The 27,791-nt window shown below is 41.5% G+C and overlaps 44 non-coding genes and 1 pseudogene across 44 annotated transcripts; all 45 read left to right on the top strand.

The window, feature by feature from the left end:
* Nucleotides 1–242: 242 nt before the first annotated feature.
* Nucleotides 243–361, top strand: LOC150026957 (5S ribosomal RNA). Its single transcript, XR_016522805.1, has one exon. It is a non-coding gene; the product is annotated as a 5S ribosomal RNA (ribosomal RNA).
* Nucleotides 362–819: 458 nt separating this feature from the next.
* LOC150026956 (5S ribosomal RNA) lies at nucleotides 820–938 on the top strand. The gene has a single exon (XR_016522804.1). It is a non-coding gene; the product is annotated as a 5S ribosomal RNA (ribosomal RNA).
* A 458-nt stretch (nucleotides 939–1,396) lies between these two features.
* LOC150026955 (5S ribosomal RNA) lies at nucleotides 1,397–1,515 on the top strand. Its single transcript, XR_016522143.1, has one exon. It is a non-coding gene; the product is annotated as a 5S ribosomal RNA (ribosomal RNA).
* Nucleotides 1,516–1,973: 458 nt separating this feature from the next.
* Nucleotides 1,974–2,092, top strand: LOC150026954 (5S ribosomal RNA). Its single transcript, XR_016521944.1, has one exon. It is a non-coding gene; the product is annotated as a 5S ribosomal RNA (ribosomal RNA).
* A 458-nt stretch (nucleotides 2,093–2,550) lies between these two features.
* LOC150026953 (5S ribosomal RNA) lies at nucleotides 2,551–2,669 on the top strand. The gene has a single exon (XR_016522568.1). It is a non-coding gene; the product is annotated as a 5S ribosomal RNA (ribosomal RNA).
* A 458-nt stretch (nucleotides 2,670–3,127) lies between these two features.
* LOC150026952 (5S ribosomal RNA) lies at nucleotides 3,128–3,246 on the top strand. The gene has a single exon (XR_016522653.1). It is a non-coding gene; the product is annotated as a 5S ribosomal RNA (ribosomal RNA).
* Nucleotides 3,247–3,704: 458 nt separating this feature from the next.
* On the top strand, nucleotides 3,705–3,823 carry LOC150026951 (5S ribosomal RNA). The gene has a single exon (XR_016521973.1). It is a non-coding gene; the product is annotated as a 5S ribosomal RNA (ribosomal RNA).
* Nucleotides 3,824–4,281: 458 nt separating this feature from the next.
* On the top strand, nucleotides 4,282–4,400 carry LOC150026950 (5S ribosomal RNA). The gene has a single exon (XR_016522153.1). It is a non-coding gene; the product is annotated as a 5S ribosomal RNA (ribosomal RNA).
* Nucleotides 4,401–4,858: 458 nt separating this feature from the next.
* On the top strand, nucleotides 4,859–4,977 carry LOC150026949 (5S ribosomal RNA). The gene has a single exon (XR_016522652.1). It is a non-coding gene; the product is annotated as a 5S ribosomal RNA (ribosomal RNA).
* Nucleotides 4,978–5,435: 458 nt separating this feature from the next.
* LOC150026948 (5S ribosomal RNA) lies at nucleotides 5,436–5,554 on the top strand. The gene has a single exon (XR_016522610.1). It is a non-coding gene; the product is annotated as a 5S ribosomal RNA (ribosomal RNA).
* A 458-nt stretch (nucleotides 5,555–6,012) lies between these two features.
* On the top strand, nucleotides 6,013–6,131 carry LOC150026947 (5S ribosomal RNA). The gene has a single exon (XR_016522035.1). It is a non-coding gene; the product is annotated as a 5S ribosomal RNA (ribosomal RNA).
* A 458-nt stretch (nucleotides 6,132–6,589) lies between these two features.
* On the top strand, nucleotides 6,590–6,708 carry LOC150026946 (5S ribosomal RNA). Its single transcript, XR_016522034.1, has one exon. It is a non-coding gene; the product is annotated as a 5S ribosomal RNA (ribosomal RNA).
* A 458-nt stretch (nucleotides 6,709–7,166) lies between these two features.
* LOC150026945 (5S ribosomal RNA) lies at nucleotides 7,167–7,285 on the top strand. The gene has a single exon (XR_016522064.1). It is a non-coding gene; the product is annotated as a 5S ribosomal RNA (ribosomal RNA).
* A 458-nt stretch (nucleotides 7,286–7,743) lies between these two features.
* On the top strand, nucleotides 7,744–7,862 carry LOC150026944 (5S ribosomal RNA). Its single transcript, XR_016522038.1, has one exon. It is a non-coding gene; the product is annotated as a 5S ribosomal RNA (ribosomal RNA).
* A 458-nt stretch (nucleotides 7,863–8,320) lies between these two features.
* On the top strand, nucleotides 8,321–8,439 carry LOC150026943 (5S ribosomal RNA). The gene has a single exon (XR_016522803.1). It is a non-coding gene; the product is annotated as a 5S ribosomal RNA (ribosomal RNA).
* A 458-nt stretch (nucleotides 8,440–8,897) lies between these two features.
* On the top strand, nucleotides 8,898–9,016 carry LOC150026942 (5S ribosomal RNA). Its single transcript, XR_016522101.1, has one exon. It is a non-coding gene; the product is annotated as a 5S ribosomal RNA (ribosomal RNA).
* A 458-nt stretch (nucleotides 9,017–9,474) lies between these two features.
* Nucleotides 9,475–9,593, top strand: LOC150026941 (5S ribosomal RNA). Its single transcript, XR_016522802.1, has one exon. It is a non-coding gene; the product is annotated as a 5S ribosomal RNA (ribosomal RNA).
* Nucleotides 9,594–10,051: 458 nt separating this feature from the next.
* On the top strand, nucleotides 10,052–10,170 carry LOC150026940 (5S ribosomal RNA). The gene has a single exon (XR_016522801.1). It is a non-coding gene; the product is annotated as a 5S ribosomal RNA (ribosomal RNA).
* A 458-nt stretch (nucleotides 10,171–10,628) lies between these two features.
* Nucleotides 10,629–10,747, top strand: LOC150026939 (5S ribosomal RNA). The gene has a single exon (XR_016521957.1). It is a non-coding gene; the product is annotated as a 5S ribosomal RNA (ribosomal RNA).
* Nucleotides 10,748–11,205: 458 nt separating this feature from the next.
* On the top strand, nucleotides 11,206–11,324 carry LOC150026938 (5S ribosomal RNA). The gene has a single exon (XR_016522067.1). It is a non-coding gene; the product is annotated as a 5S ribosomal RNA (ribosomal RNA).
* A 458-nt stretch (nucleotides 11,325–11,782) lies between these two features.
* Nucleotides 11,783–11,901, top strand: LOC150026937 (5S ribosomal RNA). Its single transcript, XR_016522651.1, has one exon. It is a non-coding gene; the product is annotated as a 5S ribosomal RNA (ribosomal RNA).
* A 458-nt stretch (nucleotides 11,902–12,359) lies between these two features.
* LOC150026936 (5S ribosomal RNA) lies at nucleotides 12,360–12,478 on the top strand. The gene has a single exon (XR_016521956.1). It is a non-coding gene; the product is annotated as a 5S ribosomal RNA (ribosomal RNA).
* Nucleotides 12,479–12,936: 458 nt separating this feature from the next.
* On the top strand, nucleotides 12,937–13,055 carry LOC150026935 (5S ribosomal RNA). Its single transcript, XR_016522164.1, has one exon. It is a non-coding gene; the product is annotated as a 5S ribosomal RNA (ribosomal RNA).
* A 458-nt stretch (nucleotides 13,056–13,513) lies between these two features.
* Nucleotides 13,514–13,632, top strand: LOC150026934 (5S ribosomal RNA). The gene has a single exon (XR_016522823.1). It is a non-coding gene; the product is annotated as a 5S ribosomal RNA (ribosomal RNA).
* Nucleotides 13,633–14,090: 458 nt separating this feature from the next.
* On the top strand, nucleotides 14,091–14,209 carry LOC150026933 (5S ribosomal RNA). The gene has a single exon (XR_016522650.1). It is a non-coding gene; the product is annotated as a 5S ribosomal RNA (ribosomal RNA).
* Nucleotides 14,210–14,667: 458 nt separating this feature from the next.
* On the top strand, nucleotides 14,668–14,786 carry LOC150026932 (5S ribosomal RNA). The gene has a single exon (XR_016521955.1). It is a non-coding gene; the product is annotated as a 5S ribosomal RNA (ribosomal RNA).
* Nucleotides 14,787–15,244: 458 nt separating this feature from the next.
* On the top strand, nucleotides 15,245–15,363 carry LOC150026931 (5S ribosomal RNA). Its single transcript, XR_016522163.1, has one exon. It is a non-coding gene; the product is annotated as a 5S ribosomal RNA (ribosomal RNA).
* Nucleotides 15,364–15,821: 458 nt separating this feature from the next.
* LOC150026930 (5S ribosomal RNA) lies at nucleotides 15,822–15,940 on the top strand. The gene has a single exon (XR_016522177.1). It is a non-coding gene; the product is annotated as a 5S ribosomal RNA (ribosomal RNA).
* Nucleotides 15,941–16,398: 458 nt separating this feature from the next.
* On the top strand, nucleotides 16,399–16,517 carry LOC150026929 (5S ribosomal RNA). Its single transcript, XR_016522012.1, has one exon. It is a non-coding gene; the product is annotated as a 5S ribosomal RNA (ribosomal RNA).
* A 458-nt stretch (nucleotides 16,518–16,975) lies between these two features.
* Nucleotides 16,976–17,094, top strand: LOC150026928 (5S ribosomal RNA). The gene has a single exon (XR_016522121.1). It is a non-coding gene; the product is annotated as a 5S ribosomal RNA (ribosomal RNA).
* A 458-nt stretch (nucleotides 17,095–17,552) lies between these two features.
* LOC150026927 (5S ribosomal RNA) lies at nucleotides 17,553–17,671 on the top strand. The gene has a single exon (XR_016521949.1). It is a non-coding gene; the product is annotated as a 5S ribosomal RNA (ribosomal RNA).
* Nucleotides 17,672–18,129: 458 nt separating this feature from the next.
* On the top strand, nucleotides 18,130–18,248 carry LOC150026926 (5S ribosomal RNA). The gene has a single exon (XR_016522139.1). It is a non-coding gene; the product is annotated as a 5S ribosomal RNA (ribosomal RNA).
* A 458-nt stretch (nucleotides 18,249–18,706) lies between these two features.
* LOC150026925 (5S ribosomal RNA) lies at nucleotides 18,707–18,825 on the top strand. Its single transcript, XR_016521994.1, has one exon. It is a non-coding gene; the product is annotated as a 5S ribosomal RNA (ribosomal RNA).
* Nucleotides 18,826–19,283: 458 nt separating this feature from the next.
* LOC150026924 (5S ribosomal RNA) lies at nucleotides 19,284–19,402 on the top strand. Its single transcript, XR_016522086.1, has one exon. It is a non-coding gene; the product is annotated as a 5S ribosomal RNA (ribosomal RNA).
* Nucleotides 19,403–19,860: 458 nt separating this feature from the next.
* Nucleotides 19,861–19,979, top strand: LOC150026923 (5S ribosomal RNA). Its single transcript, XR_016522092.1, has one exon. It is a non-coding gene; the product is annotated as a 5S ribosomal RNA (ribosomal RNA).
* A 458-nt stretch (nucleotides 19,980–20,437) lies between these two features.
* On the top strand, nucleotides 20,438–20,556 carry LOC150026922 (5S ribosomal RNA). The gene has a single exon (XR_016522635.1). It is a non-coding gene; the product is annotated as a 5S ribosomal RNA (ribosomal RNA).
* Nucleotides 20,557–21,571: 1,015 nt separating this feature from the next.
* Nucleotides 21,572–21,690, top strand: LOC150026921 (5S ribosomal RNA). The gene has a single exon (XR_016522634.1). It is a non-coding gene; the product is annotated as a 5S ribosomal RNA (ribosomal RNA).
* Nucleotides 21,691–22,148: 458 nt separating this feature from the next.
* LOC150026920 (5S ribosomal RNA) lies at nucleotides 22,149–22,267 on the top strand. The gene has a single exon (XR_016522633.1). It is a non-coding gene; the product is annotated as a 5S ribosomal RNA (ribosomal RNA).
* A 1,015-nt stretch (nucleotides 22,268–23,282) lies between these two features.
* On the top strand, nucleotides 23,283–23,401 carry LOC150026919 (5S ribosomal RNA; annotated as a pseudogene).
* Nucleotides 23,402–23,859: 458 nt separating this feature from the next.
* Nucleotides 23,860–23,978, top strand: LOC150026918 (5S ribosomal RNA). Its single transcript, XR_016522632.1, has one exon. It is a non-coding gene; the product is annotated as a 5S ribosomal RNA (ribosomal RNA).
* A 458-nt stretch (nucleotides 23,979–24,436) lies between these two features.
* LOC150026917 (5S ribosomal RNA) lies at nucleotides 24,437–24,555 on the top strand. The gene has a single exon (XR_016522631.1). It is a non-coding gene; the product is annotated as a 5S ribosomal RNA (ribosomal RNA).
* Nucleotides 24,556–25,570: 1,015 nt separating this feature from the next.
* Nucleotides 25,571–25,689, top strand: LOC150026916 (5S ribosomal RNA). Its single transcript, XR_016522609.1, has one exon. It is a non-coding gene; the product is annotated as a 5S ribosomal RNA (ribosomal RNA).
* Nucleotides 25,690–26,148: 459 nt separating this feature from the next.
* LOC150026915 (5S ribosomal RNA) lies at nucleotides 26,149–26,267 on the top strand. Its single transcript, XR_016521977.1, has one exon. It is a non-coding gene; the product is annotated as a 5S ribosomal RNA (ribosomal RNA).
* Nucleotides 26,268–26,725: 458 nt separating this feature from the next.
* On the top strand, nucleotides 26,726–26,844 carry LOC150026914 (5S ribosomal RNA). Its single transcript, XR_016522151.1, has one exon. It is a non-coding gene; the product is annotated as a 5S ribosomal RNA (ribosomal RNA).
* A 458-nt stretch (nucleotides 26,845–27,302) lies between these two features.
* LOC150026913 (5S ribosomal RNA) lies at nucleotides 27,303–27,421 on the top strand. The gene has a single exon (XR_016522061.1). It is a non-coding gene; the product is annotated as a 5S ribosomal RNA (ribosomal RNA).
* Nucleotides 27,422–27,791: the final 370 nt, after the last annotated feature.

The following is a 27,791-nucleotide window of genomic DNA, read 5'->3' as shown; positions in this document are numbered from 1 at the left end:
ACTCCAAATCTATCACTATTCTCTTCAATCTGAGGACTCCTCCATCAAATATACACTAAAACAAGATCCCACAAAAAAAATTAGACAAAAATTCAATTTCTACCTATTTTTAATGCATTTTACAAAAATCGTCTTACCTTGTTCGTCCATCTTGTATATCTCAAGACCCATTTTGTGTTTAACCATTTGAAACTGAAACCCACTTGCAAACCCATATAGGCATTGATCGCGCTGCACTTGACAGGTGCGATCATACCAGCACTAATGCACCGGATCCCATCAGAACTCCGCAGATAAGCGTGCTTGGGCGAGAGTAGTACTAGGATGGGTGACCTCCTGGGAAGTCCTCGTGTTGCACTTCTTTTTTGTGTTCTGTTCTTCCTCCTGGCCTATACAATCAAACCATGATGAGTTCACCTTTTTCGTGACTGCGAGTTGTGGGGGTCCTTGTCCTTCGGGAATTGGCAACTAGATTCGTTACCACGTTTCGAACAACTTTCATTTTTAACGCGTCTCCATCCGACTTCTCTATCAAAAGTTATGACCGTTTGAAGTTTAGTCACGATAATTTTTGGCAACTCCAAATCTATCACTATTCTCTTCAATCTGAGGACTCCTCCATCAAATATACACTAAAACAAGATCCCACAAAAAAAATTAGACAAAAATTCAATTTCTACCTATTTTTAATGCATTTTACAAAAATCGTCTTACCTTGTTCGTCCATCTTGTATATCTCAAGACCCATTTTGTGTTTAACCATTTGAAACTGAAGCCCACTTGCAAACCCATATAGGCATTGATCGCGCTGCACTTGACAGGTGCGATCATACCAGCACTAATGCACCGGATCCCATCAGAACTCCGCAGATAAGCGTGCTTGGGCGAGAGTAGTACTAGGATGGGTGACCTCCTGGGAAGTCCTCGTGTTGCACTTCTTTTTTGTGTTCTGTTCTTCCTCCTGGCCTATACAATCAAACCATGATGAGTTCACCTTTTTCGTGACTGCGAGTTGTGGGGGTCCTTGTCCTTCGGGAATTGGCAACTAGATTCGTTACCACGTTTCGAACAACTTTCATTTTTAACGCGTCTCCATCCGACTTCTCTATCAAAAGTTATGACCGTTTGAAGTTTAGTCACGATAATTTTTGGCAACTCCAAATCTATCACTATTCTCTTCAATCTGAGGACTCCTCCATCAAATATACACTAAAACAAGATCCCACAAAAAAAATTAGACAAAAATTCAATTTCTACCTATTTTTAATGCATTTTACAAAAATCGTCTTACCTTGTTCGTCCATCTTGTATATCTCAAGACCCATTTTGTGTTTAACCATTTGAAACTGAAGCCCACTTGCAAACCCATATAGGCATTGATCGCGCTGCACTTGACAGGTGCGATCATACCAGCACTAATGCACCGGATCCCATCAGAACTCCGCAGTTAAGCTCGCTTGGGCGAGAGTAGTACTAGGATGGGTGACCTCCTGGGAAGTCCTCGTGTTGCACTTCTTTTTTGTGTTCTGTTCTTCCTCCTGGCCTATACAATCAAACCATGATGAGTTCACCTTTTTCGTGACTGCGAGTTGTGGGGGTCCTTGTCCTTCGGGAATTGGCAACTAGATTCGTTACCACGTTTCGAACAACTTTCATTTTTAACGCGTCTCCATCCGACTTCTCTATCAAAAGTTATGACCGTTTGAAGTTTAGTCACGATAATTTTTGGCAACTCCAAATCTATCACTATTCTCTTCAATCTGAGGACTCCTCCATCAAATATACACTAAAACAAGATCCCACAAAAAAAATTAGACAAAAATTTAATTTCTACCTATTTTTAATGCATTTTACAAAAATCGTCTTACCTTGTTCGTCCATCTTGTATATCTCAAGACCCATTTTGTGTTTAACCATTTGAAACTGAAGCCCACTTGCAAACCCATATAGGCATTGATCGCGCTGCACTTGACAGGTGCGATCATACCAGCACTAATGCACCGGATCCCATCAGAACTCCGCAGTTAAGCGCGCTTGGGCGAGAGTAGTACTAGGATGGGTGACCTCCTGGGAAGTCCTCGTGTTGCACTTCTTTTTTGTGTTCTGTTCTTCCTCCTGGCCTATACAATCAAACCATGATGAGTTCACCTTTTTCGTGACTGCGAGTTGTGGGGGTCCTTGTCCTTCGGGAATTGGCAACTAGATTCGTTACCACGTTTCGAACAACTTTCATTTTTAACGCGTCTCCATCCGACTTCTCTATCAAAAGTTATGACCGTTTGAAGTTTAGTCACGATAATTTTTGGCAACTCCAAATCTATCACTATTCTCTTCAATCTGAGGACTCCTCCATCAAATATACACTAAAACAAGATCCCACAAAAAAAATTAGACAAAAATTCAATTTCTACCTATTTTTAATGCATTTTACAAAAATCGTCTTACCTTGTTCGTCCATCTTGTATATCTCAAGACCCATTTTGTGTTTAACCATTTGAAACTGAAGCCCACTTGCAAACCCATATAGGCATTGATCGCGCTGCACTTGACAGGTGCGATCATACCAGCACTAATGCACCGGATCCCATCAGAACTCCGTAGCTAAGCGTGCTTGGGCGAGAGTAGTACTAGGATGGGTGACCTCCTGGGAAGTCCTCGTGTTGCACTTCTTTTTTGTGTTCTGTTCTTCCTCCTGGCCTATACAATCAAACCATGATGAGTTCACCTTTTTCTTGACTGCGAGTTGTGGGGGTCCTTGTCCTTCGGGAATTGGCAACTAGATTCGTTACCACGTTTCGAACAACTTTCATTTTTAACGCGTCTCCATCCGACTTCTCTATCAAAAGTTATGACCGTTTGAAGTTTAGTCACGATAATTTTTGGCAACTCCAAATCTATCACTATTCTCTTCAATCTGAGGACTCCTCCATCAAATATACACTAAAACAAGATCCCACAAAAAAAATTAGACAAAAATTCAATTTCTACCTATTTTTAATGCATTTTACAAAAATCGTCTTACCTTGTTCGTCCATCTTGTATATCTCAAGACCCATTTTGTGTTTAACCATTTGAAACTGAAGCCCACTTGCAAACCCATATAGGCATTGATCGCGCTGCACTTGACAGGTGCGATCATACCAGCACTAATGCACCGGATCCCATCAGAACTCCGCAGTCAAGCGTGCTTGGGCGAGAGTAGTACTAGGATGGGTGACCTCCTGGGAAGTCCTCGTGTTGCACTTCTTTTTTGTGTTCTGTTCTTCCTCCTGGCCTATACAATCAAACCATGATGAGTTCACCTTTTTCGTGACTGCGAGTGGTGGGGGTCCTTGTCCTTCGGGAATTGGCAACTAGATTCGTTACCACGTTTCGAACAACTTTCATTTTTAACGCGTCTCCATCCGACTTCTCTATCAAAAGTTATGACCGTTTGAAGTTTAGTCACGATAAGTTTAGGCAACTCCAAATCTATCACTATTCTCTTCAATCTGAGGACTCCTCCATCAAATATACACTAAAACAAGATCCCACAAAAAAAATTAGACAAAAATTCAATTTCTACCTATTTTTAATGCATTTTACAAAAATCGTCTTACCTTGTTCGTCCATCTTGTATATCTCAAGACCCATTTTGTGTTTAACCATTTGAAACTGAAGCCCACTTGCAAACCCATATAGGCATTGATCGCGCTGCACTTGACAGGTGCGATCATACCAGCACTAATGCACCGGATCCCATCAGAACTCCGCAGTCAAGCGTGCTTGGGCGAGAGTAGTACTAGGATGGGTGACCTCCTGGGAAGTCCTTGTGTTGCACTTCTTTTTTGTGTTCTGTTCTTCCTCCTGGCCTATACAATCAAACCATGATGAGTTCACCTTTTTCGTGACTGCGAGTTGTGGGGGTCCTTGTCCTTCGGGAATTGGCAACTAGATTCGTTACCACGTTTCGAACAACTTTCATTTTTAACGCGTCTCCATCCGACTTCTCTATCAAAAGTTATGACCGTTTGAAGTTTAGTCACGATAAGTTTAGGCAACTCCAAATCTATCACTATTCTCTTCAATCTGAGGACTCCTCCATCAAATATACACTAAAACAAGATCCCACAAAAAAAATTAGACAAAAATTCAATTTCTACCTATTTTTAATGCATTTTACAAAAATCGTCTTACCTTGTTCGTCCATCTTGTATATCTCAAGACCCATTTTGTGTTTAACCATTTGAAACTGAAGCCCACTTGCAAACCCATATAGGCATTGATTGCGCTGCACTTGACAGGTGCGATCATACCAGCACTAATGCACCGAATCCCATCAGAACTCCGCAGTCAAGCGTGCTTGGGCGAGAGTAGTACTAGGATGGGTGACCTCCTGGGAAGTCCTCGTGTTGCACTTCTTTTTTGTGTTCTGTTCTTCCTCCTGGCCTATACAATCAAACCATGATGAGTTCACCTTTTTCGTGACTGCGAGTTGTGGGGGTCCTTGTCCTTCGGGAATTGGCAACTAGATTCGTTACCACGTTTCGAACAACTTTCATTTTTAACGCGTCTCCATCCGACTTCTCTATCAAAAGTTATGACCGTTTGAAGTTTAGTCACGATAAGTTTTGGCAACTCCAAATCTATCACTATTCTCTTCAATCTGAGGACTCCTCCATCAAATATACACTAAAACAAGATCCCACAAAAAAAATTAGACAAAAATTCAATTTCTACCTATTTTTAATGCATTTTACAAAAATCGTCTTACCTTGTTCGTCCATCTTGTATATCTCAAGACCCATTTTGTGTTTAACCATTTGAAACTGAAACCCACTTGCAAACCCATATAGGCATTGATCGCGCTGCACTTGACAGGTGCGATCATACCAGCACTAATGCACCGGATCCCATCAGAACTCCGCAGTCAAGCGTGCTTGGGCGAGAGTAGTACTAGGATGGGTGACCTCCTGGGAAGTCCTCGTGTTGCACTTCTTTTTTGTGTTCTGTTCTTCCTCCTGGCCTATACAATCAAACCATGATGAGTTCACCTTTTTCGTGACTGCGAGTTGTGGGGGTCCTTGTCCTTCGGGAATTGGCAACTAGATTCGTTACCACGTTTCGAACAACTTTCATTTTTAACGCGTCTCCATCCGACTTCTCTATCAAAAGTTATGACCGTTTGAAGTTTAGTCACGATAATTTTTGGCAACTCCAAATCTATCACTATTCTCTTCAATCTGAGGACTCCTCCATCAAATATACACTAAAACAAGATCCCACAAAAAAAATTAGACAAAAATTCAATTTCTACCTATTTTTAATGCATTTTACAAAAATCGTCTAACCTTGTTCGTCCATCTTGTATATCTCAAGACCCATTTTGTGTTTAACCATTTGAAACTGAAGCCCACTTGCAAACCCATATAGGCATTGATCGCGCTGCACTTGACAGGTGCGATCATACCAGCACTAATGCACCGGATCCCATCAGAACTCCGCAGTGAAGCGTGCTTGGGCGAGAGTAGTACTAGGATGGGTGACCTCCTGGGAAGTCCTCGTGTTGCACTTCTTTTTTGTGTTCTGTTCTTCCTCCTGGCCTATACAATCAAACCATGATGAGTTCACCTTTTTCGTGACTGCGAGTGGTGGGGGTCCTTGTCCTTCGGGAATTGGCAACTAGATTCGTTACCACGTTTCGAACAACTTTCATTTTTAACGCGTCTCCATCCGACTTCTCTATCAAAAGTTATGACCGTTTGAAGTTTAGTCACGATAATTTTTGGCAACTCCAAATCTATCACTATTCTCTTCAATCTGAGGACTCCTCCATCAAATATACACTAAAACAAGATCCCACAAAAAAAATTAGACAAAAATTCAATTTCTACCTATTTTTAATGCATTTTACAAAAATCGTCTTACCTTGTTCGTCCATCTTGTATATCTCAAGACCCATTTTGTGTTTAACCATTTGAAACTGAAGCCCACTTGCAAACCCATATAGGCATTGATCGCGCTGCACTTGACAGGTGCGATCATACCAGCACTAATGCACCGGATCCCATCAGAACTCCGCAGTGAAGCGCGCTTGGGCGAGAGTAGTACTAGGATGGGTGACCTCCTGGGAAGTCCTCGTGTTGCACTTCTTTTTTGTGTTCTGTTCTTCCTCCTGGCCTATACAATCAAACCATGATGAGTTCACCTTTTTCGTGACTGCGAGTTGTGGGGGTCCTTGTCCTTCGGGAATTGGCAACTAGATTCGTTACCACGTTTCGAACAACTTTCATTTTTAACGCGTCTCCATCCGACTTCTCTATCAAAAGTTATGACCGTTTGAAGTTTAGTCACGATAATTTTTGGCAACTCCAAATCTATCACTATTCTCTTCAATCTGAGGACTCCTCCATCAAATATACACTAAAACAAGATCCCACAAAAAAAATTAGACAAAAATTCAATTTCTACCTATTTTTAATGCATTTTACAAAAATCGTCTTACCTTGTTCGTCCATCTTGTATATCTCAAGACCCATTTTGTGTTTAACCATTTGAAACTGAAGCCCACTTGCAAACCCATATAGGCATTGATCGCGCTACACTTGACAGGTGCGATCATACCAGCACTAATGCACCGGATCCCATCAGAACTCCGCAGTGAAGCGCGCTTGGGCGAGAGTAGTACTAGGATGGGTGACCTCCTGGGAAGTCCTCGTGTTGCACTTCTTTTTTGTGTTCTGTTCTTCCTCCTGGCCTATACAATCAAACCATGATGAGTTCACCTTTTTCGTGACTGCGAGTTGTGGGGGTCCTTGTCCTTCGGGAATTAGCAACTAGATTCGTTACCACGTTTCGAACAACTTTCATTTTTAACGCGTCTCCATCCGACTTCTCTATCAAAAGTTATGACCGTTTGAAGTTTAGTCACGATAATTTTTGGCAACTCCAAATCTATCACTATTCTCTTCAATCTGAGGACTCCTCCATCAAATATACACTAAAACAAGATCCCACAAAAAAAATTAGACAAAAATTCAATTTCTACCTATTTTTAATGCATTTTACAAAAATCGTCTTACCTTGTTCGTCCATCTTGTATATCTCAAGACCCATTTTGTGTTTAACCATTTGAAACTGAAGCCCACTTGCAAACCCATATAGGCATTGATCGCGCTGCACTTGACAGGTGCGATCATACCAGCACTAATGCACCGGATCCCATCAGAACTCCGTAGCTAAGCGTGCTTGGGCGAGAGTAGTACTAGGATGGGTGACCTCCTGGGAAGTCCTCATGTTGCACTTCTTTTTTGTGTTCTGTTCTTCCTCCTGGCCTATACAATCAAACCATGATGAGTTCACCTTTTTCTTGACTGCGAGTTGTGGGGGTCCTTGTCCTTCGGGAATTGGCAACTAGATTCGTTACCACGTTTCGAACAACTTTCATTTTTAACGCGTCTCCATCCGACTTCTCTATCAAAAGTTATGACCGTTTGAAGTTTAGTCACGATAAGTTTTGGCAACTCCAAATCTATCACTATTCTCTTCAATCTGAGGACTCCTCCATCAAATATACACTAAAACAAGATCCCACAAAAAAAATTAGACAAAAATTCAATTTCTACCTATTTTTAATGCATTTTACAAAAATCGTCTTACCTTGTTCGTCCATCTTGTATATCTCAAGACCCATTTTGTGTTTAACCATTTGAAACTGAAGCCCACTTGCAAACCCATATAGGCATTGATCGCGCTGCACTTGACAGGTGCGATCATACCAGCACTAATGCACCGGATCCCATCAGAACTTCGCAGTGAAGCGTGCTTGGGCGAGAGTAGTACTAGGATGGGTGACCTCCTGGGAAGTCCTCGTGTTGCACTTCTTTTTTGTGTTCTGTTCTTCCTCCTGGCCTATACAATCAAACCATGATGAGTTCACCTTTTTCGTGACTGCGAGTTGTGGGGGTCCTTGTCCTTCGGGAATTGGCAACTAGATTCGTTACCACGTTTCGAACAACTTTTATTTTTAACGCGTCTCCATCCGACTTCTCTATCAAAAGTTATGACCGTTTGAAGTTTAGTCACGATAATTTTTGGCAACTCCAAATCTATCACTATTCTCTTCAATCTGAAGACTCCTCCATCAAATATACACTAAAACAAGATCCCACAAAAAAAATTAGACAAAAATTCAATTTCTACCTATTTTTAATGCATTTTACAAAAATCGTCTTACCTTGTTCGTCCATCTTGTATATCTCAAGACCCATTTTGTGTTTAACCATTTGAAACTGAAGCCCACTTGCAAACCCATATAGGCATTGATCGCGCTGCACTTGACAGGTGCGATCATACCAGCACTAATGCACCGGATCCCATCAGAACTCCGCAGATAAGCGTGCTTGGGCGAGAGTAGTACTAGGATGGGTGACCTCCTGGGAAGTCCTCGTGTTGCACTTCTTTTTTGTGTTCTGTTCTTCCTCCTGGCCTATACAATCAAACCATGATGAGTTCACCTTTTTCGTGACTGCGAGTTGTGGGGGTCCTTGTCCTTCGGGAATTGGCAACTAGATTCGTTACCACGTTTCGAACAACTTTCATTTTTAACGCGTCTCCATCCGACTTCTCTATCAAAAGTTATGACCGTTTGAAGTTTAGTCACGATAATTTTTGGCAACTCCAAATCTATCACTATTCTCTTCAATCTGAGGACTCCTCCATCAAATATACACTAAAACAAGATCCCACAAAAAAAATTAGACAAAAATTCAATTTCTACCTATTTTTAATGCATTTTACAAAAATCGTCTTACCTTGTTCGTCCATCTTGTATATCTCAAGACCCATTTTGTGTTTAACCATTTGAAACTGAAGCCCACTTGCAAACCCATATAGGCATTGATCGCGCTGCACTTGACAGGTGCGATCATACCAGCACTAATGCACCGGATCCCATCAGAACTCTGCAGTTAAGCGCGCTTGGGCGAGAGTAGTACTAGGATGGGTGACCTCCTGGGAAGTCCTCGTGTTGCACTTCTTTTTTGTGTTCTGTTCTTCCTCCTGGCCTATACAATCAAACCATGATGAGTTCACCTTTTTCGTGACTGCGAGTTGTGGGGGTCCTTGTCCTTCGGGAATTGGCAACTAGATTCGTTACCACGTTTCGAACAACTTTCATTTTTAACGCGTCTCCATCCGACTTCTCTATCAAAAGTTATGACCGTTTGAAGTTTAGTCACGATAATTTTTGGCAACTCCAAATCTATCACTATTCTCTTCAATCTGAGGACTCCTCCATCAAATATACACTAAAACAAGATCCCACAAAAAAAATTAGACAAAAATTCAATTTCTACCTATTTTTAATGCATTTTACAAAAATCGTCTTACCTTGTTCGTCCATCTTGTATATCTCAAGACCCATTTTGTGTTTAACCATTTGAAACTGAAGCCCACTTGCAAACCCATATAGGCATTGATCGCGCTGCACTTGACAGGTGCGATCATACCAGCACTAATGCACCGGATCCCATCAGAACTCCGCAGATAAGCGTGCTTGGGCGAGAGTAGTACTAGGATGGGTGACCTCCTGGGAAGTCCTCGTGTTGCACTTCTTTTTTGTGTTCTGTTCTTCCTCCTGGCCTATACAATCAAACCATGATGAGTTCACCTTTTTCGTGACTGCGAGTTGTGGGGGTCCTTGTCCTTCGGGAATTGGCAACTAGATTCGTTACCACGTTTCGAACAACTTTCATTTTTAACGCGTCTCCATCCGACTTCTCTATCAAAAGTTATGACCGTTTGAAGTTTAGTCACGATAATTTTTGGCAACTCCAAATCTATCACTATTCTCTTCAATCTGAGGACTCCTCCATCAAATATACACTAAAACAAGATCCCACAAAAAAAATTAGACAAAAATTCAATTTCTACCTATTTTTAATGCATTTTACAAAAATCGTCTTACCTTGTTCGTCCATCTTGTATATCTCAAGACCCATTTTGTGTTTAACCATTTGAAACTGAAGCCCACTTGCAAACCCATATAGGCATTGATCGCGCTGCACTTGACAGGTGCGATCATACCAGCACTAATGCACCGGATCCCATCAGAACTCCGCAGATAAGCGTGCTTGGGCGAGAGTAGTACTAGGATGGGTGACCTCCTGGGAAGTCCTCGTGTTGCACTTCTTTTTTGTGTTCTGTTCTTCCTCCTGGCCTATACAATCAAACCATGATGAGTTCACCTTTTTCGTGACTGCGAGTTGTGGGGGTCCTTGTCCTTCGGGAATTGGCAACTAGATTCGTTACCACGTTTCGAACAACTTTCATTTTTAACGCGTCTCCATCCGACTTCTCTATCAAAAGTTATGACCGTTTGAAGTTTAGTCACGATAATTTTTGGCAACTCCAAATCTATCACTATTCTCTTCAATCTGAGGACTCCTCCATCAAATATACACTAAAACAAGATCCCACAAAAAAAATTAGACAAAAATTCAATTTCTACCTATTTTTAATGCATTTTACAAAAATCGTCTTACCTTGTTCGTCCATCTTGTATATCTCAAGACCCATTTTGTGTTTAACCATTTGAAACTGAAGCCCACTTGCAAACCCATATAGGCATTGATCGCGCTGCACTTGACAGGTGCGATCATACCAGCACTAATGCACCGGATCCCATCAGAACTCCGCAGCTAAGCGCGCTTGGGCGAGAGTAGTACTAGGATGGGTGACCTCCTGGGAAGTCCTCGTGTTGCACTTCTTTTTTGTGTTCTGTTCTTCCTCCTGGCCTATACAATCAAACCATGATGAGTTCACCTTTTTCGTGACTGCGAGTTGTGGGGGTCCTTGTCCTTCGGGAATTGGCAACTAGATTCGTTACCACGTTTCGAACAACTTTCATTTTTAACGCGTCTCCATCCGACTTCTCTATCAAAAGTTATGACCGTTTGAAGTTTAGTCACGATAATTTTTGGCAACTCCAAATCTATCACTATTCTCTTCAATCTGAGGACTCCTCCATCAAATATACACTAAAACAAGATCCCACAAAAAAAATTAGACAAAAATTCAATTTCTACCTATTTTTAATGCATTCTACAAAAATCGTCTTACCTTGTTCGTCCATCTTGTATATCTCAAGACCCATTTTGTGTTTAACCATTTGAAACTGAAGCCCACTTGCAAACCCATATAGGCATTGATCGCGCTGCACTTGACAGGTGCAATCATACCAGCACTAATGCACCGGATCCCATCAGAACTCCGCAACTAAGCGTGCTTGGGCGAGAGTAGTACTAGGATGGGTGACCTCCTGGGAAGTCCTCGTGTTGCACTTCTTTTTTGTGTTCTGTTCTTCCTCCTGGCCTATACAATCAAACCATGATGAGTTCACCTTTTTCGTGACTGCGAGTTGTGGGGGTCCTTGTCCTTCGGGAATTGGCAACTAGATTCGTTACCACGTTTCGAACAACTTTCATTTTTAACGCGTCTCCATCCGACTTCTCTATCAAAAGTTATGACCGTTTGAAGTTTAGTCACGATAATTTTTGGCAACTCCAAATCTATCACTATTCTCTTCAATCTGAGGACTCCTCCATCAAATATACACTAAAACAAGATCCCACAAAAAAAATTAGACAAAAATTCAATTTCTACCTATTTTTAATGCATTTTACAAAAATCGTCTTACCTTGTTCGTCCATCTTGTATATCTCAAGACCCATTTTGTGTTTAACCATTTGAAACTGAAACCCACTTGCAAACCCATATAGGCATTGATCGCGCTGCACTTGACAGGTGCGATCATACCAGCACTAATGCACCGGATCCCATCAGAACTCCGCAGTCAAGCGTGCTTGGGCGAGAGTAGTACTAGGATGGGTGACCTCCTGGGAAGTCCTCGTGTTGCACTTCTTTTTTGTGTTCTGTTCTTCCTCCTGGCCTATACAATCAAACCATGATGAGTTCACCTTTTTCGTGACTGCGAGTTGTGGGGGTCCTTGTCCTTCGGGAATTGGCAACTAGATTCGTTACCACGTTTCGAACAACTTTCATTTTTAACGCGTCTCCATCCGACTTCTCTATCAAAAGTTATGACCGTTTGAAGTTTAGTCACGATAATTTTTGGCAACTCCAAATCTATCACTATTCTCTTCAATCTGAGGACTCCTCCATCAAATATACACTAAAACAAGATCCCACAAAAAAAATTAGACAAAAATTCAATTTCTACCTATTTTTAATGCATTTTACAAAAATCGTCTTACCTTGTTCGTCCATCTTGTATATCTCAAGACCCATTTTGTGTTTAACCATTTGAAACTGAAGCCCACTTGCAAACCCATATAGGCATTGATCGCGCTGCACTTGACAGGTGCGATCATACCAGCACTAATGCACCGGATCCCATCAGAACTCCGCAGCTAAGCGCGCTTGGGCGAGAGTAGTACTAGGATGGGTGACCTCCTGGGAAGTCCTCGTGTTGCACTTCTTTTTTGTGTTCTGTTCTTCCTCCTGGCCTATACAATCAAACCATGATGAGTTCACCTTTTTCGTGACTGCGAGTTGTGGGGGTCCTTGTCCTTCGGGAATTGGCAACTAGATTCGTTACCACGTTTCGAACAACTTTCATTTTTAACGCGTCTCCATCCGACTTCTCTATCAAAAGTTATGACCGTTTGAAGTTTAGTCACGATAATTTTTGGCAACTCCAAATCTATCACTATTCTGTTCAATCTGAGGACTCCTCCATCAAATATACACTAAAACAAGATCCCACAAAAAAAATTAGACAAAAATTCAATTTCTACCTATTTTTAATGCATTTTACAAAAATCGTCTTACCTTGTTCGTCCATCTTGTATATCTCAAGACCCATTTTGTGTTTAACCATTTGAAACTGAAGCCCACTTGCAAACCCATATAGGCATTGATCGCGCTGCACTTGACAGGTGCGATCATACCAGCACTAATGCACCGGATCCCATCAGAACTCCGCAGTGAAGCGTGCTTGGGCGAGAGTAGTACTAGTATGGGTGACCTCCTTGGAAGTCCTCGTGTTGCACTTCTTTTTTGTGTTCTGTTCTTCCTCCTGGCCTATACAATCAAACCATGATGAGTTCACCTTTTTCGTGACTGCGAGTTGTGGGGGTCCTTGTCCTTCGGGAATTGGCAACTAGATTCGTTACCACGTTTCGAACAACTTTCATTTTTAACGCGTCTCCATCCGACTTCTCTATCAAAAGTTATGACCGTTTGAAGTTTAGTCACGATAATTTTTGGCAACTCCAAATCTATCACTATTCTCTTCAATCTGAGGACTCCTCCATCAAATATACACTAAAACAAGATCCCACAAAAAAAATTAGACAAAAATTCAATTTCTACCTATTTTTAATGCATTCTACAAAAATCGTCTTACCTTGTTCGTCCATCTTGTATATCTCAAGACCCATTTTGTGTTTAACCATTTGAAACTGAAGCCCACTTGCAAACCCATATAGGCATTGATCGCGCTGCACTTGACAGGTGCAATCATACCAGCACTAATGTACCGGATCCCATCAGAACTCCGCAACTAAGCGTGCTTGGGCGAGAGTAGTACTAGGATGGGTGACCTCCTGGGAAGTCCTCGTGTTGCACTTCTTTTTTGTGTTCTGTTCTTCCTCCTGGCCTATACAATCAAACCATGATGAGTTCACCTTTTTCGTGACTGCGAGTTGTGGGGGTCCTTGTCCTTCGGGAATTGGCAACTAGATTCGTTACCACGTTTCGAACAACTTTCATTTTTAACGCGTCTCCATCCGACTTCTCTATCAAAAGTTATGACCGTTTGAAGTTTAGTCACGATAATTTTTGGCAACTCCAAATCTATCACTATTCTCTTCAATCTGAGGACTCCTCCATCAAATATACACTAAAACAAGATCCCACAAAAAAAATTAGACAAAAATTCAATTTCTACCTATTTTTAATGCATTTTACAAAAATCGTCTTACCTTGTTCGTCCATCTTGTATATCTCAAGACCCATTTTGTGTTTAACCATTTGAAACTGAAACCCACTTGCAAACCCATATAGGCATTGATCGCGCTGCACTTGACAGGTGCGATCATACCAGCACTAATGCACCGGATCCCATCAGAACTCCGCAGTCAAGCGTGCTTGGGCGAGAGTAGTACTAGGATGGGTGACCTCCTGGGAAGTCCTCGTGTTGCACTTCTTTTTTGTGTTCTGTTCTTCCTCCTGGCCTATACAATCAAACCATGATGAGTTCACCTTTTTCGTGACTGCGAGTTGTGGGGGTCCTTGTCCTTCGGGAATTGGCAACTAGATTCGTTACCACGTTTCGAACAACTTTCATTTTTAACGCGTCTCCATCCGACTTCTCTATCAAAAGTTATGACCGTTTGAAGTTTAGTCACGATAATTTTTGGCAACTCCAAATCTATCACTATTCTCTTCAATCTGAGGACTCCTCCATCAAATATACACTAAAACAAGATCCCACAAAAAAAATTAGACAAAAATTCAATTTCTACCTATTTTTAATGCATTTTACAAAAATCGTCTTACCTTGTTCGTCCATCTTGTATATCTCAAGACCCATTTTGTGTTTAACCATTTGAAACTGAAGCCCACTTGCAAACCCATATAGGCATTGATCGCGCTGCACTTGACAGGTGCGATCATACCAGCACTAATGCACCGGATCCCATCAGAACTCCGCAGCTAAGCGCGCTTGGGCGAGAGTAGTACTAGGATGGGTGACCTCCTGGGAAGTCCTCGTGTTGCACTTCTTTTTTGTGTTCTGTTCTTCCTCCTGGCCTATACAATCAAACCATGATGAGTTCACCTTTTTCGTGACTGCGAGTTGTGGGGGTCCTTGTCCTTCGGGAATTGGCAACTAGATTCGTTACCACGTTTCGAACAACTTTCATTTTTAACGCGTCTCCATCCGACTTCTCTATCAAAAGTTATGACCGTTTGAAGTTTAGTCACGATAATTTTTGGCAACTCCAAATCTATCACTATTCTGTTCAATCTGAGGACTCCTCCATCAAATATACACTAAAACAAGATCCCACAAAAAAAATTAGACAAAAATTCAATTTCTACCTATTTTTAATGCATTTTACAAAAATCGTCTTACCTTGTTCGTCCATCTTGTATATCTCAAGACCCATTTTGTGTTTAACCATTTGAAACTGAAGCCCACTTGCAAACCCATATAGGCATTGATCGCGCTGCACTTGACAGGTGCGATCATACCAGCACTAATGCACCGGATCCCATCAGAACTCCGCAGTGAAGCGTGCTTGGGCGAGAGTAGTACTAGTATGGGTGACCTCCTTGGAAGTCCTCGTGTTGCACTTCTTTTTTGTGTTCTGTTCTTCCTCCTGGCCTATACAATCAAACCATGATGAGTTCACCTTTTTCGTGACTGCGAGTTGTGGGGGTCCTTGTCCTTCGGGAATTGGCAACTAGATTCGTTACCACGTTTCGAACAACTTTCATTTTTAACGCGTCTCCATCCGACTTCTCTATCAAAAGTTATGACCGTTTGAAGTTTAGTCACGATAATTTTTGGCAACTCCAAATCTATCACTATTCTGTTCAATCTGAGGACTCCTCCATCAAATATACACTAAAACAAGATCCCACAAAAAAAATTAGACAAAAATTCAATTTCTACCTATTTTTAATGCATTTTACAAAAATCGTCTTACCTTGTTCGTCCATCTTGTATATCTCAAGACCCATTTTGTGTTTAACCATTTGAAACTGAAGCCCACTTGCAAACCCATATAGGCATTGATCGCGCTGCACTTGACAGGTGCGATCATACCAGCACTAATGCACCGGATCCCATCAGAAATCCGCAGTTAAGCGTGCTTGGGCGAGAGTAGTACTAGGATGGGTGACCTCCTAGGAAGTCCTCGTGTTGCACTTCTTTTTTGTGTTCTGTTCTTCCTCCTGGCCTATACAATCAAACCATGATGAGTTCACCTTTTTCGTGACTGCGAGTTGTGGGGGTCCTTGTCCTTCGGGAATTGGCAACTAGATTCGTTACCACGTTTCGAACAACTTTCATTTTTAACGCGTCTCCATCCGACTTCTCTATCAAAAGTTATGACCGTTTGAAGTTTAGTCACGATAATTTTTGGCAACTCCAAATCTATCACTATTCTGTTCAATCTGAGGACTCCTCCATCAAATATACACTAAAACAAGATCCCACAAAAAAAATTAGACAAAATTTCAATTTCTACCTATTTTTAATGCATTTTACAAAAATCGTCTTACCTTGTTCGTCCATCTTGTATATCTCAAGACCCATTTTGTGTTTAACCATTTGAAACTGAAGCCCACTTGCAAACCCATATAGGCATTGATCGCGCTGCACTTGACAGGTGCGATCATACCAGCACTAATGCACCGGATCCCATCAGAAATCCGCAGTTAAGCGTGCTTGGGCGAGAGTAGTACTAGGATGGGTGACCTCCTGGGAAGTCCTCGTGTTGCACTTCTTTTTTGTGTTCTGTTCTTCCTCCTGGCCTATACAATCAAACCATGATGAGTTCACCTTTTTCGTGACTGCGAGTTGTGGGGGTCCTTGTCCTTCGGGAATTGGCAACTAGATTCGTTACCACGTTTCGAACAACTTTCATTTTTAACGCGTCTCCATCCGACTTCTCTATCAAAAGTTATGACCGTTTGAAGTTTAGTCACGATAATTTTTGGCAACTCCAAATCTATCACTATTCTCTTCAATCTGAGGACTCCTCCATCAAATATACACTAAAACAAGATCCCACAAAAAAAATTAGACAAAAATTCAATTTCTACCTATTTTTAATGCATTTTACAAAAATCGTCTTACCTTGTTCGTCCATCTTGTATATCTCAAGACCCATTTTGTGTTTAACCATTTGAAACTGAAGCCCACTTGCAAACCCATATAGGCATTGATCGCGCTGCACTTGACAGGTGCGATCATACCAGCACTAATGCACCGGATCCCATCAGAAATCCGCAGTCAAGCGTGCTTGGGCGAGAGTAGTACTAGGATGGGTGACCTCCTGGGAAGTCCTCGTGTTGCACTTCTTTTTTGTGTTCTGTTCTTCCTCCTGGCCTATACAATCAAACCATGATGAGTTCACCTTTTTCGTGACTGCGAGTTGTGGGGGTCCTTGTCCTTCGGGAATTGGCAACTAGATTCGTTACCACGTTTCGAACAACTTTCATTTTTAACGCGTCTCCATCCGACTTCTCTATCAAAAGTTATGACCGTTTGAAGTTTAGTCACGATAATTTTTGACAACTCCAAATCTATCACTATTCTGTTCAATCTGAGGACTCCTCCATCAAATATACACTAAAACAAGATCCCACAAAAAAAATTAGACAAAATTTCAATTTCTACCTATTTTTAATGCATTTTACAAAAATCGTCTTACCTTGTTCGTCCATCTTGTATATCTCAAGACCCATTTTGTGTTTAACCATTTGAAACTGAAGCCCACTTGCAAACCCATATAGGCATTGATCGCGCTGCACTTGACAGGTGCGATCATACCAGCACTAATGCACCGGATCCCATCAGAACTCCGCAGTCAAGCGTGCATGGGCGAGAGTAGTACTAGGATGGGTGACCTCCTGGGAAGTCCTCGTGTTGCACTTCTTTTTTGTGTTCTGTTCTTCCTCCTGGCGTATACAATCAAACCATGATGAGTTCACCTTTTTCGTGACTGCGAGTTGTGGGGGTCCTTGTCCTTCGGGAATTGGCAACTAGATTCGTTACCACGTTTCGAACAACTTTCATTTTTAACGCGTCTCCATCCGACTTCTCTATCAAAAGTTATGACCGTTTGAAGTTTAGTCACGATAATTTTTGGCAACTCCAAATCTATCACTATTCTCTTCAATCTGAGGACTCCTCCATCAAATATACACTAAAACAAGATCCCACAAAAAAAATTAGACAAAAATTCAATTTCTACCTATTTTTAATGCATTTTACAAAAATCGTCTTACCTTGTTCGTCCATCTTGTATATCTCAAGACCCATTTTGTGTTTAACCATTTGAAACTGAAGCCCACTTGCAAACCCATATAGGCATTGATCGCGCTGCACTTGACAGGTGCGATCATACCAGCACTAATGCACCGGTTCCCATCAGAACTCCGCAGTTAAGCGTGCCTGGGCGAGAGTAGTACTAGTATGGGTGACCTCCTGGGAAGTCCTCGTGTTGCACTTCTTTTTTGTGTTCTGTTCTTCCTCCTGGCCTATACAATCAAACCATGATGAGTTCACCTTTTTCGTGACTGCGAGTTGTGGGGGTCCTTGTCCTTCGGGAATTGGCAACTAGATTCGTTACCACGTTTCGAACAACTTTCATTTTTAACGCGTCTCCATCCGACTTCTCTATCAAAAGTTATGACCGTTTGAAGTTTAGTCACGATAATTTTTGGCAACTCCAAATCTATCACTATTCTCTTCAATCTGAGGACTCCTCCATCAAATATACACTAAAACAAGATCCCACAAAAAAAATTAGACAAAAATTCAATTTCTACCTATTTTTAATGCATTTTACAAAAATCGTCTTACCTTGTTCGTCCATCTTGTATATCTCAAGACCCATTTTGTGTTTAACCATTTGAAACTGAAGCCCACTTGCAAACCCATATAGGCATTGATCGCGCTGCACTTGACAGGTGCGATCATACCAGCACTAATGCACCGGATCCCATCAGAACTCCGCAGTCAAGCGTGCTTGGGCGAGAGTAGTACTAGTATGGGTGACCTCCTGGGAAGTCCTCGTGTTGCACTTCTTTTTTGTGTTCTGTTCTTCCTCCTGGCCTATACAATCAAACCATGATGAGTTCACCTTTTTCGTGACTGCGAGTTGTGGGGGTCCTTGTCCTTCGGGAATTGGCAACTAGATTCGTTACCACGTTTCGAACAACTTTCATTTTTAACGCGTCTCCATCCGACTTCTCTATCAAAAGTTATGACCGTTTGAAGTTTAGTCACGATAATTTTTGGCAACTCCAAATCTATCACTATTCTCTTCAATCTGAGGACTCCTCCATCAAATATACACTAAAACAAGATCCCACAAAAAAAATTAGACAAAAATTCAATTTCTACCTATTTTTAATGCATTTTACAAAAATCGTCTTACCTTGTTCGTCCATCTTGTATATCTCAAGACCCATTTTGTGTTTAACCATTTGAAACTGAAGCCCACTTGCAAACCCATATAGGCATTGATCGCGCTGCACTTGACAGGTGCGATCATACCAGCACTAATGCACCGGATCCCATCAGAACTCCGCAGATAAGCGCGCTTGGGCGAGAGTAGTACTAGGATGGGTGACCTCCTGGGAAATCCTCGTGTTGCACTTCTTTTTTGTGTTCTGTTCTTCCTCCTGGCCTATACAATCAAACCATGATGAGTTCACCTTTTTCGTGACTGCGAGTTGTGGGGGTCCTTGTCCTTCGGGAATTGGCAACTAGATTCGTTACCACGTTTCGAACAACTTTCATTTTTAACGCGTCTCCATCCGACTTCTCTATCAAAAGTTATGACCGTTTGAAGTTTAGTCACGATAATTTTTGGCAACTCCAAATCTATCACTATTCTCTTCAATCTGAGGACTCCTCCATCAAATATACACTAAAACAAGATCCCACAAAAAAAATTAGACAAAAATTCAATTTCTACCTATTTTTAATGCATTTTACAAAAATCGTCTTACCTTGTTCGTCCATCTTGTATATCTCAAGACCCATTTTGTGTTTAACCATTTGAAACTGAAGCCCACTTGCAAACCCATATAGGCATTGATCGCGCTGCACTTGACAGGTGCAATCATACCAGCACTAATGCACCGGATCCCATCAGAACTCCGCAGTGAAGCGCGCTTGGGCGAGAGTAGTACTAGGATGGGTGACCTCCTGGGAAGTCCTCGTGTTGCACTTCTTTTTTGTGTTCTGTTCTTCCTCCTGGCCTATACAATCAAACCATGATGAGTTGACCTTTTTCGTGACTGCGAGTTGTGGGGGTCCTTGTCCTTCGGGAATAGGCAACCAGATTCGTTACCACGTTTCGAACAACTTTCATTTTTAACGCGTCTCCATCCGACTTCTCTATCAAAAGTTATGACCGTTTGAAGTTTAGTCACGATAATTTTTGGCAACTCCAAATCTATCACTATTCTCTTCAATCTGAGGACTCCTCCATCAAATATACACTAAAACAAGATCCCACAAAAAAAATTAGACAAAAATTCAATTTCTACCTATTTTTAATGCATTTTACAAAAATCGTCTTACCTTGTTCGTCCATCTTGTATATCTCAAGACCCATTTTGTGTTTAACCATTTGAAACTGAAGCCCACTTGCAAACCCATATAGGCATTGGTCGTGCTGCACTTGACAGGTGCGATCATACCAGCACTAATGCACCGGATCCCATCAGAACTCCGCAGTGAAGCGTGCTTGGGCGAGAGTAGTACTAGGATGGGTGACCTCGTGGGAAGTCCTCGTGTTGCACTTCTTTTTTGTGTTCTGTTCTTCTTCCTGGCCTATACAATCAAACCATGATGAGTTCACCTTTTTCGTGACTGCGAGTTGTGGGGGTCCTTGTCCTTCGGGAATTGGCAACTAGATTCGTTACCACGTTTCGAACAACTTTCATTTTTAGCGCGTCTCCATCCGACTTCTCTATCAAAAGTTATGACCGTTTGAAGTTTAGTCACGATAATTTTTGGCAACTCCAAATCTATCACTATTCTCTTCAATCTGAGGACTCCTCCATCAAATATACACTAAAACAAGATCCCACAAAAAAAATTAGACAAAAATTCAATTTCTATCTATTTTTAATGCATTTTACAAAAATCGTCTTACCTTGTTCGTCCATCTTGTATATCTCAAGACCCATTTTGTGTTTAACCATTTGAAACTGAAGCCCACTTGCAAACCCATATAGGCATTGATCGCGCTGCACTTGACAGGTGCGATCATACCAGCACTAATGCACCGGATCCCACTGCTTGGGCGAGAGTAGTACTAGGATGGGTGACCTCCGGGGAAGTCCTCGTGTTGCACTTCTTTTTTGTGTTCTGTTCTTCTTCCTGGCCTATACAAACAAACCATGATGAGTTCACCTTTCTCGTGACTGCGAGTTGTGGGGGTCCTTGTCCTTCGGGAATTGGCAACTAGATTCGTTACCACGTTTCGAACAACTTTCATTTTTAACGCGTCTCCATCCGACTTCTCTATCAAAAGTTATGACCGTTTGAAGTTTAGTCACGATAATTTTTGGCAACTCCAAATCTATCACTATTCTCTTCAATCTGAGGACTCCTCCATCAAATATACACTAAAACAAGATCCCACAAAAAAAATTAGACAAAAATTCAATTTCTACCTATTTTTAATGCATTTTACAAAAATCGTCTTACCTTGTTCGTCCATCTTGTATATCTCAAGACCCATTTTGTGTTTAACCATTTGAAACTGAAGCCCACTTGCAAACCCATATAGGCATTGGTCGCGCTGCACTTGACAGGTGCGATCATACCAGCACTAATGCACCGGATCCCATCAGAACTCCGCAGTGAAGCGTGCTTGGGCGAGAGTAGTACTAGGATGGGTGACCTCGTGGGAAGTCCTCGTGTTGCACTTCTTTTTTGTGTTCTGTTCTTCTTCCTGGCCTATACAATCAAACCATGATGAGTTCACCTTTTTCGTGACTGCGAGTTGTGGGGGTCCTTGTCCTTCGGGAATAGGCAACCAGATTCGTTACCACGTTTCGAACAACTTTCATTTTTAACGCGTCTCCATCCGACTTCTCTATCAAAAGTTATGACCGTTTGAAGTTTAGTCACGATAATTTTTGGCAACTCCAAATCTATCACTATTCTCTTCAATCTGAGGACTCCTCCATCAAATATACACTAAAACAAGATCCCACAAAAAAAATTAGACAAAAATTCAATTTCTACCTATTTTTAATGCATTTTACAAAAATCGTCTTACCTTGTTCGTCCATCTTGTATATCTCAAGACCCATTTTGTGTTTAACCATTTGAAACTGAAGCCCACTTGCAAACCCATATAGGCATTGGTCGCGCTGCACTTGACAGGTGCGATCATACCAGCACTAATGCACCGGATCCCATCAGAACTCCGCAGTGAAGCGTGCTTGGGCGAGAGTAGTACTAGGATGGGTGACCTCGTGGGAAGTCCTCGTGTTGCACTTCTTTGTTGTGTTCTGTTCTTCTTCCTGGCCTATACAATCAAACCATGATGAGTTCACCTTTTTCGTGACTGCGAGTTGTGGGGGTCCTTGTCCTTCGGGAATTGGCAACTAGATTCGTTACCACGTTTCGAACAACTTTCATTTTTAGTGCGTCTCCATCCGACTTCTCTATCAAAAGTTATGACCGTTTGAAGTTTAGTCACGATAATTTTTGGCAACTCCAAATCTATCACTATTCTCTTCAATCTGAGGACTCCTCCATCAAATATACACTAAAACAAGATCCCACAAAAAAAATTAGACAAAAATTCAATTTCTATCTATTTTTAATGCATTTTACAAAAATCGTCTTACCTTGTTCGTCCATCTTGTATATCTCAAGACCCATTTTGTGTTTAACCATTTGAAACTGAAGCCCACTTGCAAACCCATATAGGCATTGATCGCGCTGCACTTGACAGGTGCGATCATACCAGCACTAATGCACCGGATCCCACTGCTTGGGCGAGAGTAGTACTAGGATGGGTGACCTCCGGGGAAGTCCTCGTGTTGCACTTCTTTTTTGTGTTCTGTTCTTCTTCCTGGCCTATACAAACAAACCATGATGAGTTCACCTTTCTCGTGACTGCGAGTTGTGGGGGTCCTTGTCCTTCGGGAATTGGCAACTAGATTCGTTACCACGTTTCGAACAACTTTCATTTTTAACGCGTCTCCATCCGACTTCTCTATCAAAAGTTATGACCGTTTGAAGTTTAGTCACGATAATTTTTGGCAACTCCAAATCTATCACTATTCTCTTCAATCTGAGGACTCCTCCATCAAATATACACTAAAACAAGATCCCACAAAAAAAATTAGACAAAAATTCAATTTCTACCTATTTTTAATGCATTTTACAAAAATCGTCTTACCTTGTTCGTCCATCTTGTATATCTCAAGACCCATTTTGTGTTTAACCATTTGAAATTGAAACCCACTTGCAAACCCATATAGGCATTGATCGCGCTGCACTTGACAGGTGCGATCATACCAGCACTAATGCATCGGATCCCATCAGAACTCCGCAGTGAAGCGTGCTTGGGCGAGAGTAGTACTAGGAATGGTGACCTCCTGGGAAGTCCTCGTGTTGCACTTCTTTTTTGTGTTCTGTTCTTCTTCCTGGCCTATACAATCAAACCATGATGAGTTCACCTTTTTCGTGACTGCGAGTTGTGGGGGTCCTTGTCATTCGGGAATAGGCAACCAGATTCGTTACCACGTTTCGAACAACTTTCATTTTTAACGCGTCTCCATCCGACTTCTCTATCAAAAGTTATGACCGTTTGAAGTTTAGTCACGATAATTTTTGGCAACTCCAAATCTATCACTATTCTCTTCAATCTGAGGACTCCTCCATCAAATATACACTAAAACAAGATCCCACAAAAAAAATTAGACAAAAATTCAATTTCTACCTATTTTTAATGCATTTTACAAAAATCGTCTTACCTTGTTCGTCCATCTTGTATATCTCAAGACCCATTTTGTGTTTAACCATTTGAAACTGAAGCCCACTTGCAAACCCATATAGGCATTGGTCGCGCTGCACTTGACAGGTGCGATCATACCAGCACTAATGCACCGGATCCCATCAGAACTCCGCAGTGAAGCGTGCTTGGGCGAGAGTAGTACTAGGATGGGTGACCTCGTGGGAAGTCCTCGTGTTGCACTTCTTTTTTGTGTTCTGTTCTTCTTCCTGGCCTATACAATCAAACCATGATGAGTTCACCTTTTTCGTGACTGCGAGTTGTGGGGGTCCTTGTCCTTCGGGAATTGGCAACTAGATTCGTTACCACGTTTCGAACAACTTTCATTTTTAGCGCGTCTCCATCCGACTTCTCTATCAAAAGTTATGACCGTTTGAAGTTTAGTCACGATAATTTTTGGCAACTCCAAATCTATCACTATTCTCTTCAATCTGAGGACTCCTCCATCAAATATACACTAAAACAAGATCCCACAAAAAAAATTAGACAAAAATTCAATTTCTACCTATTTTTAATGCATTTTACAAAAATCGTCTTACCTTGTTCGTCCATCTTGTATATCTCAAGACCCATTTTGTGTTTAACCATTTGAAACTGAAGCCCACTTGCAAACCCATATAGGCATTGGTCGTGCTGCACTTGACAGGTGCGATCATACCAGCACTAATGCACCGGATCCCATCAGAACTCCGCAGTGAAGCGTGCTTGGGCGAGAGTAGTACTAGGATGGGTGACCTCGTGGGAAGTCCTCGTGTTGCACTTCTTTTTTGTGTTCTGTTCTTCTTCCTGGCCTATACAATCAAACCATGATGAGTTCACCTTTTTCGTGACTGCGAGTTGTGGGGGTCCTTGTCCTTCGGGAATTGGCAACTAGATTCGTTACCACGTTTCGAACAACTTTCATTTTTAGCGCGTCTCCATCCGACTTCTCTATCAAAAGTTATGACCGTTTGAAGTTTAGTCACGATAATTTTTGGCAACTCCAAATCTATCACTATTCTCTTCAATCTGAGGACTCCTCCATCAAATATACACTAAAACAAGATCCCACAAAAAAAATTAGACAAAAATTCAATTTCTATCTATTTTTAATGCATTTTACAAAAATCGTCTTACCTTGTTCGTCCATCTTGTATATCTCAAGACCCATTTTGTGTTTAACCATTTGAAACTGAAGCCCACTTGCAAACCCATATAGGCATTGATCGCGCTGCACTTGACAGGTGCGATCATACCAGCACTAATGCACCGGATCCCACTGCTTGGGCGAGAGTAGTACTAGGATGGGTGACCTCCGGGGAAGTCCTCGTGTTGCACTTCTTTTTTGTGTTCTGTTCTTCTTCCTGGCCTATACAAACAAACCATGATGAGTTCACCTTTCTCGTGACTGCGAGTTGTGGGGGTCCTTGTCCTTCGGGAATTGGCAACTAGATTCGTTACCACGTTTCGAACAACTTTCATTTTTAACGCGTCTCCATCCGACTTCTCTATCAAAAGTTATGACCGTTTGAAGTTTAGTCACGATAATTTTTGGCAACTCCAAATCTATCACTATTCTCTTCAATCTGAGGACTCCTCCATCAAATATACACTAAAACAAGATCCCACAAAAAAAATTAGACAAAAATTCAATTTCTACCTATTTTTAATGCATTTTACAAAAATCGTCTTACCTTGTTCGTCCATCTTGTATATCTCAAGACCCATTTTGTGTTTAACCATTTGAAACTGAAGCCCACTTGCAAACCCATATAGGCATTGATCGCGCTGCACTTGACAGGTGCGATCATACCAGCACTAATGCACCGGATCCCATCAGAACTCCGCAGTGAAGCGTGCTTGGGCGAGAGTAGTACTAGGATGGGTGACCTCCTGGGAAGTCCTCGTGTTGCACTTCTTTTTTGTGTTCTGTTCTTCTTCCTGGCCTATACAATCAAACCATGATGAGTTCACCTTTTTCGTGACTGCGAGTTGTGGGGGTCCTTGTCCTTCGGGAATTGGCAACTAGATTCGTTACCACGTTTCGAACAACTTTCATTTTTAACGCGTCTCCATCCGACTTCTCTATCAAAAGTTATGACCGTTTGAAGTTTAGTCACGATAATTTTTGGCAACTCCAAATCTATCACTATTCTCTTCAATCTGAGGACTCCTCCATCAAATATACACTAAAACAAGATCCCACAAAAAAAAATTAGACAAAAATTCAATTTCTACCTATTTTTAATGCATTTTACAAAAATCGTCTTACCTTGTTCGTCCATCTTGTATATCTCAAGACCCATTTTGTGTTTAACCATTTGAAACTGAAGCCCACTTGCAAACCCATATAGGCATTGATCGCGCTGCACTTGACAGGTGCGATCATACCAGCACTAATGCACCAGATCCCATCAGAACTCCGCAGCTAAGCGTGCTTGGGCGAGAGTAGTACTAGGATGGGTGACCTCCTGGGAAGTCCTCGTGTTGCACTTCTTTTTTGTGTTCTGTTCTTCTTCCTGGCCTATACAATCAAACCATGATGAGTTCACCTTTTTCGTGACTGCGAGTTGTGGGGGTCCTTGTCCTTCGGGAATTGGCAACTAGATTCGTTACCACGTTTCGAACAACTTTCATTTTTAACGCGTCTCCATCCGACTTCTCTATCAAAAGTTATGACCGTTTGAAGTTTAGTCACGATAATTTTTGGCAACTCCAAATCTATCACTATTCTCTTCAATGTGAGGACTCCTCCATCAAATATACACTAAAACAAGATCCCACAAAAAAAAATAGACAAAAATTCAATTTCTACCTATTTTTAATGCATTTTACAAAAATCGTCTTACCTTGTTCGTCCATCTTGTATATCTCAAGACCCATTTTGTGTTTAACCATTTGAAACTGAAGCCCACTTGCAAACCCATATAGGCATTGATCGCGCTGCACTTGACAGGTGCGATCATACCAGCACTAATGCACCGGATCCCATCAGAACTCCGCAGTTAAGCGCGCTTGGGCGAAAGTAGTACTAGGATGGGTGACCTCCTGGGAAATCCTCGTGTTGCACTTCTTTTTTGTGTTCTGTTCTTCCTCCTGGCCTATACAATCAAACCATGATGAGTTCACCTTTTTCGTGACTGCGAGTTGTGGGGGTCCTTGTCCTTCGGGAATTGGCAACTAGATTCGTTACCACGTTTCGAACAACTTTCATTTTTAACGCGTCTCCATCCGACTTCTCTATCAAAAGTTATGACCGTTTGAAGTTTAGTCACGATAATTTTTGGCAACTCCAAATCTATCACTATTCTCTTCAATCTGAGGACTCCTCCATCAAATATACACTAAAACAAGATCCCACAAAAAAAATTAGACAAAAATTCAATTTCTACCTATTTTTAATGCATTTTACAAAAATCGTCTTACCTTGTTCGTCCATCTTGTATATCTCAAGACCCATTTTGTGTTTAACCATTTGAAACTGAAGCCCACTTGCAAACCCATATAGGCATTGATCGCGCTGCACTTGACAGGTGCGATCATACCAGCACTAATGCACCGGATCCCATCAGAACTCCGCAGTCAAGCGCGCTTGGGCGAGAGTAGTACTAGGATGGGTGACCTCCTGGGAAGTCCTCGTGTTGCACTTCTTTTTTGTGTTCTGTTCTTCTTCCTGGCCTATACAATCAAACCATGATGAGTTCACCTTTTTCGTGACTGCGAGTTGTGGGGGTCCTTGTCCTTCGGGAATTGGCAACTAGATTCGTTACCACGTTTCGAACAACTTTCATTTTTAACGCATCTCCATCCGACTCCTCTATCAAAAGTTATGACCGTTTGAAGTTTAGTCACGATAATTTTTGGCAACTCCAAATCTATCACTATTCTCTTCAATCTGAGGACTCCTCCATCAAATATACACTAAAACAAGATCCCACAAAAAAAAATTAGACAAAAATTCAATTTCTACCTATTTTTAATGCATTTTACAAAAATCGTCTTACCTTGTTCGTCCATCTT

The sequence above is a fragment of the Phaseolus vulgaris genome, chromosome 6 (assembly GCF_051622355.1).
Source record: "Phaseolus vulgaris cultivar YP4 chromosome 6, ASM5162235v1, whole genome shotgun sequence".
Classification (NCBI taxonomy): domain Eukaryota; kingdom Viridiplantae; phylum Streptophyta; class Magnoliopsida; order Fabales; family Fabaceae; genus Phaseolus; species Phaseolus vulgaris.
This window is presented reverse-complemented; position numbering and strand designations above follow the sequence as displayed.